The 8420-nt window shown below is 40.6% G+C and overlaps 1 non-coding gene across 1 annotated transcript; it reads right to left on the bottom strand.

Moving 5' to 3' along the window:
* Positions 1-229: 229 nt before the first annotated feature.
* On the bottom strand, positions 230-337 carry LOC130938320 (small nucleolar RNA R71). The gene has a single exon (XR_009069490.1). It is a non-coding gene; the product is annotated as a small nucleolar RNA R71 (small nucleolar RNA).
* Between the last annotated feature and the right edge of the window lie 8083 nt (positions 338-8420).

Here is an 8420-nt window from a genome sequence, read left to right as displayed (position 1 = left end):
ACTTCCACTGGAAGATCCTCATCAGTTTTTGGCTGAATTCTTGCAAATCTGTGACACTGTCAAGACTAATAGGGTTGACCCTGAGGTCTACAGACTTATGCTATTCCCTTTTGCTGTAAGAGACAGAGCTAGGATATGGTTGGACTCACAACCTAAAGATAGCCTGAACTCTTGGGAAAAGCTAGTCAATGCCTTCTTGGCAAAGTTCTTTCCACCTCAAAAATTGAGTAAGCTTAGAGTGGAAGTCCAAACCTTCAAACAGAAGGAAGGAGAATCCCTCTATGAAGCTTGGGAAAGATACAAACAACTGATCAAAAAGTGTCCCTCTGATATGCTTTCTGAATGGAGCATCATAGGTATTTTCTATGATGGTCTCTCTGAACTATCCAAGATGTCATTGGATAGCTCTGCTGGAGGATCTCTTCATCTGAAGAAGACGCCTACAGAAGCTCAAGAACTAATTGAAATGGTTACAAATAACCAATTCATGTACACTTCTGAAAGGAATCCTGTGAACAATGGGACAAATCAGAAGAAAGGAGTTCTTGAGATTGATACTCTGAATGCCATACTGGCTCAGAACAAGATATTGACTCAGCAAGTCAATTTGATTTCTCAAAGTCTGTCTGGAATGCAAGCTGCACCAGGCAGTACTAAGGATGCTTCATCTGAAGAAGAAGCTTATGATCCTGAGAACCCTTCAATGGAAGAGGTGAATTACATGGGAGAACCCTATGGAAACACCTATAATTCTTCATGGAGAAATCATCCAAATCTCTCATGGAAGGATCAACAGAGACCCCAACAAGGTTTCAACAATAATAATGGTGGAAGGAACAGGTTTAGCAATGGCAAGCCTTTTCCATCATCTTCTCAGCAACAGACAGAGAATTCTAAGCAGAGCCACTCTGACTTAGCAACCATGGTCTCTGATCTAATCAAGACCACTCAAAGTTTCATGACTGAAACAAGGTCCTCCATTAGGAATTTGGAGACACAAGTGGGACAGCTGAGCAAGAAAATTACTGAACTCCCTCCTAGTACTCTTCCAAGCAATACAGAAGAGAATCCAAAAGGAGAGTGCAAGGCCATCAACATGGCCGAATTTGGAGAAGAGGAAGAGGCAGTGAACGCCACTGAGGAAGACTTCAATGGGCGTGCACTGACCTCCAATGAGTTTCCTAATGAGGAACCATGGGAATCCGAGGCTCACACTGAGACCATAGAAATTCCATTAGATCTACTTCTGCCATTCATGAGCTGTGATGAGTATTCTTCCTCTGAAGAGGATGAGTATGTCACTAAAGAGCAAGTTGCTAAATACCTTGGAGCAATCATGAAGCTAAATGACAAGTTATTTGGTAATGAGACTTGGGAAGATGAACCCCCTTTGCTCACCAAAGAACTGGATGACTTGTCTAGGCAGAAATTACCTCAAAAGAGACAAGACCCTGGGAAGTTTTCAATACCTTGCACCATAGGCACCATGACTTTCAAGAAGGCTCTGTGTGACCTAGGGTCAAGTGTAAACCTCATGCCTCTCTCTGTAATGGAGAAGCTAGGGATCTTTGAGGTACAAGCTGCAAGAATCTCACTAGAGATGGCAGACAATTCAAGAAAACAAGCTCATGGACTTGTAGAGGATATTTTGGTGAAGGTTGAAGCCCATTACATCCCTGCTGATTTCATAGTCCTAGAGACTGGGAAGTGCATGGATGAATCCATCATCCTTGGCAGACCCTTCCTAGCCACAGCAAAGGCTGTGATTGATGTGGACAGAGGAGAATTGATCATTCAAGTGAATGAAGAATCCTTTGTGTTTAAGGCTCAAGGATATCCCTCTGTCACCATGGAGAGGAAGCATGAAGAGCTTCTCTCAAAACAGAGCCAAACAGAGCCCCCACAGTCAAACTCTAAGTTTGGTGTTGGGAGGCCACAACCAAATTCTAAGTTTGGTGTTGAACCCCCACAGTCAAACTCTAAGTTTGGTGTTGGGAGGTTCCAACATTGCTCTGAGTACCTGTGAGGCTCCATGAGAGCCCTCTGTCAAGCTACTGACATTAAAGAAGCGCTTGTTGGGAGGCAACCCAATGTTATATTTTATCTATTTTCCTTTGTTATTTTATGTTTTCTGTAGGTTGATGATCATGGGAAGTCACAAAATCAATTGAAAAAGCAAAAATAGAATGAAGAACAGAAAGAAAAACAGCACACCCTGGGGAAGAATTTGCTGGCGTTTAAACGCCAGTGAAGTTAGTAAATGGGCGTTTAACGCCCAGTCTGGCACCATTCTGGGCGTTTAACGCCAGAAAGGGGCACCAGACTGGCGTTAAACGCCAGAAAAGGGCAAGCACCTGGCGTTAAATGCCAGAAATGGGCACCAGCCCGGCGTTTAACGCCAGAATTGGCACATAGTGCATTTTTTGCACGCCACTTGGTGCAGGGTTGAATTTTCCTTGACACCTCAGGATCTGTGGACCCCACAGGATCCCCACCTACCCCACCACCCTCTCTCTTCTTCACCCATTCACCAATCACCTCTACCACTCTTCCCCAAAAAAACCCCTCACCTATCAAATCCCATCTTTCTCTTCACCACTCACATCCATCCTTCATAAAACCCCACCTACCTCACCATTCAAATTCAAACCACTTTTCCACCCAAACCCACCCTCCCATAGCCGAACCCTACCCTTCTCTTCACCCTATATAAACCCATCTTCACTCCTTCATGTTCACACAACCTAAACACTACTTCTCCCCTTTGGCCGAACCACAAAGCCACATCCATCTCCTCCATTTCTTCTTCTTCTACTCTCTTCTGTCTTCTTTTTCTCGAGGATGAGCAAACCTTTTAAGTTTGGTGTGGTAAAAGCATTGCTTTTTGTTTTTCCATAACCATTTATGGCACCCAAGGCCGGAGAAACCTCTAGAAAGAGGAAAGGGAAGGCAAAAGCTTCCACCTCCGAGTCATGGGAGATGGAGAGATTCATCTCAAGGGTGCATCAAGACCACTTTTATGAAGTTGTGGCCTTGAAGAAGGTGATCCCCGAGGTCCCTTTCAAACTCAAAAAGAGTGAATATCCGGAGATTTGACATGAGATTAGAAGAAGAGGTTGGGAAGTTCTTACCAACCCCATTCAACAAGTCGAGATCTTAATGGTTCAAGAGTTCTATGCCAATGCATGGATCACCAAGAACCATGATCAAAGTGTGAACCCGAACCCAAAGAATTGCTTACAATGGTTCGAGGAAAATACTTAGATTTTAGTCCAGAAAATGTAAGGTTGGCATTCAACTTGCCCATGATGCAAGGAGATGAACATCCTTACACTAGAAGGGTCAACTTTGATCAAAGGTTGGACCAAGTCCTCACAGACATTTGTGAAGAGGGCGCCCAATGGAAGAGAGATTCAAGAGGGAAGCCGGTTCAATTGAGAAGGCATGACCTCAAGCCCGTGGCTAGGGGATGGTTGGAGTTTATCCAACGCTCAATCATTCCCACTAGCAACCAGTCCGAAGTTACTATAGACCGGGCCATCATGATTCATAGTATCATGATTGGAGAGGAAGTGGAAGTTCATGAGGTCATAGCCCAAGAACTCTATAAGGTGGCGGACAAGTCCTCTACCTTGGCAAGGTTAGCCTTTTCTCATCTCATTTGTCACCTCTGTTATTCAGTTGGAGTGGACATAGAGGGAGACATCCCCATTGATGAGGACAAGCCCATCACTAAGAAAAGGATGGAGCAAACAAGAGATCCCACTCATCATGAAATCCCTGAGATGCCTCAAGGGATGCACTTTCCTCCACAAAACTATTGGGAGCAAATCAACACCTCCCTAGGAGAATTGAGTTCCAACATGGGACAACTAAGGGTGGAGCACCAAGAACATTCCATCCTCCTCCATGAAATTAGAGAAGATCAAAGAATCATGAGAGAGGAGCAACAAAGGCAAGGAAGAGACATTGAGGAGCTCAAGCACTCCGTAGGATCTTCAAGAGGAAGAACAAGCCGCCATCACTAAGGTGGACCCGTTCTTTAATTTCCTTGTTCTTTATTTTCCTGTTTTTCGAATTTTAATGCTTATGTTTATCTATGTTTGTGTCTTATGATCATTAGTATCTTAGTGTCTATGCCTAAAGTTATGAATGTCCTATGAATCCATCACCTTTCTTGAATGAAAAATGTTCTTAATTGAAAAAGAAAAGAATTGCATGAATTTTAAATTTTATAACAGATTAATTATTTTGATGTGGTGGCAATACTTTTGTTTTCTGAATGTATGCTTGAACAGTGCATATGTCTTTTGAATTTGTTGTTCATGAATGTTAAAATTGTTGGCTCTTGAAAGAATGATGAAAAAGGAGACATGTTACTGAGGATCTGAAAATCATAAAAATGATTCTTGAAGCAAGAAAAAGCAGTGAATATAAAAAAAACGAAAAAAAAGGAGAAAGAGAAAAAGAAAGAAAAAGAAAGAAATAAAGTTGTGATCCAAGGCAAAGAGAGTGTGCTTAAGAACCCTGGACACCTCTAATTGGGGACTCTAGCAAAGCTGAGTCACAATCTGAAAAGGTTCACCCAATTATGTGTCTGTGGCATGTATGTATCCGGTGGTAATACTGGAAGACAGAGTGCTTTGGGCCACGGCCAAGACTCATAAAGTAGCTGTGTTCAAGAATCATCATACTTAACTAGGAGAATCAATAACACTATCTGGATTCTGAGTTCCTATAGAAGCCAATCATTCTGAATTTCAAAGGATAGAGTGAGATGCCAAAACTGTTCAGAGGCAAAAAGCTAAAATCCCCGCTCATCTAATTAATACTGATCTTCATAGATGTTTTTGGAATTCATTGCATATTCTCTTCTTTTTATCTTGTTTGATTTTCAGTTGCTTGAGGACAAGCAACAATTTAAGTTTGGTGTTGTGATGAGCGGATAATTTGTATGCTTTTTGGCATTGTTTTTAGTATGTTTTTAGTAGGATTTAGTTAGTTTTTAGTATATTTTTATTAGTTTTTAGTTAAAATTCATTTTTCTGGACTTTACTATGAGTTTGTGTGTTTTTCTGTGATTTCAGGTATTTTCTGGCTGAAATTGAGGGATCTGAGCAAAAATCTGATTCGGAGACTAAAAGGACTGCAGATGCTGTTGGATTCTGACCTCCCTGCACTCGAAGTAAATTTTCTGGAGCTACAGAAGCTCAATTGGCTCGCTCTCAACGGCGTTGGAAAGTAGACATCCTGGGCTTTCCAGCAATGTATAATAGTCCATACTTTGCCCAATATTTGATGGCTCAAACCGGCATTCCAAATCAGCTCAAGAATGCCCGGTGTTAAACGCCGGAACTGGCACAAGAATGGGAGTTAAACGCCCAAACTGGCACAAAAGCTGGCGTTTAACTCCAAGAAGAGTCTCTACATGAAAATGCTTCAATGCTCAGCCCAAGCATACACCAAGTGGGCCCGGAAGTGGATTTTTCTGTCATTTACTCATCTTTGTAATTCTTAAGCTACTAGTTCCCTATAAATAGGACCTTTTACTATTGTATTTTCATCTTTTGATCATGTTTTTATGATTGAACCCTCTTTGGGAGGCTGGCCTCACGGCCATGCCTAGACCTTGTTCTTATGTATTTTCAACGGTGGAGTTTCTACACACCATAGATTAAGGTGTGGAGCTCTGCTGTACCTCGAGTATTAATGCAATTACTATTGTTCTTCTATTCAATTCAGCTTGTTCTTATTCCAAGATATCACTTGTTGTTCAACTTGATGAATGTGATGATCCGTGACACTCATCATCATTCTCACCTATGAACGTGTGACTGACAACCACCTCCGTTCTACCTTAGATTGGGTGGATATCTCTTGGATTTCCTTAACCGGAATCTTCGTGGTATAAGCTAGAATTGATGGCGGCATTCAAGAGAATCCGGAAGGTTTAAACCTTGTCTGTGGTATTCTGAGTATGATTCAATGATTGAATGACTGTGACGAGCTTCAAACTTGCGATTGTGGGGCGTTAGTGACAGACGCAAAAGAATCACTGGATTCTATTCCGACATGATCGAGAACCGACAGCTGGATAGCTGTTCCGTGACAGGGTGCGTTGAACATTTCCACTGAGAGGACGGGACTGTAGCCATTGACAACGGTGATGCCCAACATACAACTTGCCATGGAAAGGAGTAAGAAGGATTGGATGAAGACAGTAGGAAAGCAGAGAGACGGAAGGGACAAAGCATCTCCATTTGCTTATCTGAAATTCTCACCAATGAATTACATAAGTATCTCTATCTTTATCTTTATGTTTTATTCATATATCATCCATAACCATTTGAGTCTGCCTGACTGAGATTTACAAGGTGACCATAGCTTGCTTCATACCAACAATCTCCGTGGGATCGACCCTTACTCGCGTAAGGTTTATTACTTGGACGACCCAGTGCACTTGCTGGTTAGTTGTGTGAAGTTGTGTTTATGCCATGGTATTGAGCACCAAGTCTTTGGGGCCATTACTAGGGATTATTTGAGTTGTGAAAAGTAGTGATCACAATTTCGTGCACCACTTAGACTAGTAAAAAGTGCTCATGATTTAAGTGTGGGGAAGTTGGGTTTGAAAATATTTGGTTTGAATAATTGGGTATTGTATATTTTAGTGAAAATGTGCAAAATAATGGTTGAGCACATGTTATTGCATTCAATACTTTAATCATATGCATTGAGAAAAATAAAAAGAAAAAAAAGTGAAAAAGAAAAAGAAAAGAGCAATTAATAAAAGGGGACAAAATGCCCCAAAATAAATAGTGAAATCAATGCATATGAGCTGTACTCAAAACTTGGAATGCATAAACATGTGAAAAGCACAGTTAATGGGAAGTTAGATTTTGTATTTTAATTAAATAGATTGTCTTAAGTTGGGTGGAAAGTTTATGTTAATTAAGGATTCAAATTTTAGTCCACTTGGCCAAATACAATCCTACCTTGACCCTAACCTCATTACAACCCTTAAAAGACCTCTTGATTTGTGTATTGGTACTTTAATTTTTGTTGATTGTTAGATGAAGAGCAAGCTAGAGAAAGTAAGATTAGTAGAGAATTGAGAGAATTGACCCCAAACACTTAAGAGTTAGAGTGATATACACTACCAGTAAGGGTTCAATGCTTAATTCTATGTTCCCTGCTTTCATGAGCTATCTTCTTCTTAGAAGTTACTTATATTGTATTTTGTGATTTGAATTAGTGAAATCCAGTTTATATTTATTCTTGAAGGATTTATTTACTTTTTCACCAAGTAGGTAGAATCATTTTAGCATGTAGTTGCATTCACATTCATAGGTTGCATTGCATGAGTCTTGCCTTTCCCTACTCATTTATTTGGTCTCCTTGAGTTTAGCATGAGGACATGCTAATGTTTAAGTGTGGGGAGGTTGATAAACCACTATTTTATAGTTTACAATGTGTTTAATTGTGTGGTTTTATCATGGTCTTTACCCACTTATTCATATAATTAACATGCATTTATATTTCCTCCCAAAAATTATTACATGATTGAAAACATGCTTCTTTGGTCTTAATTTAGCTAATCTTAATCCTCTCTTATTACCATTCGATGCCTTGATCTGTGTGTTAAGTGTTTCAGGCTTCATAGGGCAGGAATGGCTTAGAGAATGAAGAGGAAGTGTGCAAAGATGCAAAGAATACAAGGAATTGAGGAGATGACCAACGAAAAGTCACACGGTCGAATGGCTCACGCGACCGCGCAAGATGGAAGAAATCAGAGTGACGCGATCGCGTGCCTGACGCGACCGCGCGAATTGGAAGCTGCACGAACGACGCGAAAGCATGGACGACGCGCACGCGTGGTACGAGAAATGCTAAGTGACGCGAACACGTGGACGACACGGACGCGTGACGTGCGCGATCTGCAGAATTACAAAAGTCGCTGTCAGAGATTCTGGGCCGCATTTCAACCCAGTTTTTGGCCCAGAAACACAGATTAAAGTCAAGGAACATGCAGAGACTCAAGAGGCATTCATAATTCATAATTTTTAGTTTTAGATGTAGTTTTTAGAGAGAGAGGTTCTCTCCTCTCTTTTAGGATTAGGATTAGGATTTTTAGAACTTAGGAATATTTTATCTCATCCTTTTATCAGGTTCAATATCTTTTTATTTCGACTTTTCTTAATTATTGATCATTGATGTTGCTTATTTGGCTTATGACTCTTCATATTTGGATTGGTTTTATTTTATTAATGCAATTGAGATATTTCAGACTTATATGTCACTGATGCTTGGGCTCTATCCAAATTATTTTCATTCAAGTAGATTTTATTCCCTTTTGGCTTTGGTTGATTAATTGGTAACTCTTGAGTTATCAAACTCGTTGTTGACTGAAAATTGGAATTCTT

Source organism: Arachis stenosperma, chromosome 6, assembly GCF_014773155.1.
Source record: "Arachis stenosperma cultivar V10309 chromosome 6, arast.V10309.gnm1.PFL2, whole genome shotgun sequence".
Classification (NCBI taxonomy): domain Eukaryota; kingdom Viridiplantae; phylum Streptophyta; class Magnoliopsida; order Fabales; family Fabaceae; genus Arachis; species Arachis stenosperma.
The sequence above is the reverse complement of the archived record's forward strand: the minus strand, read 5'-3'. Positions and strand labels throughout refer to the sequence as shown.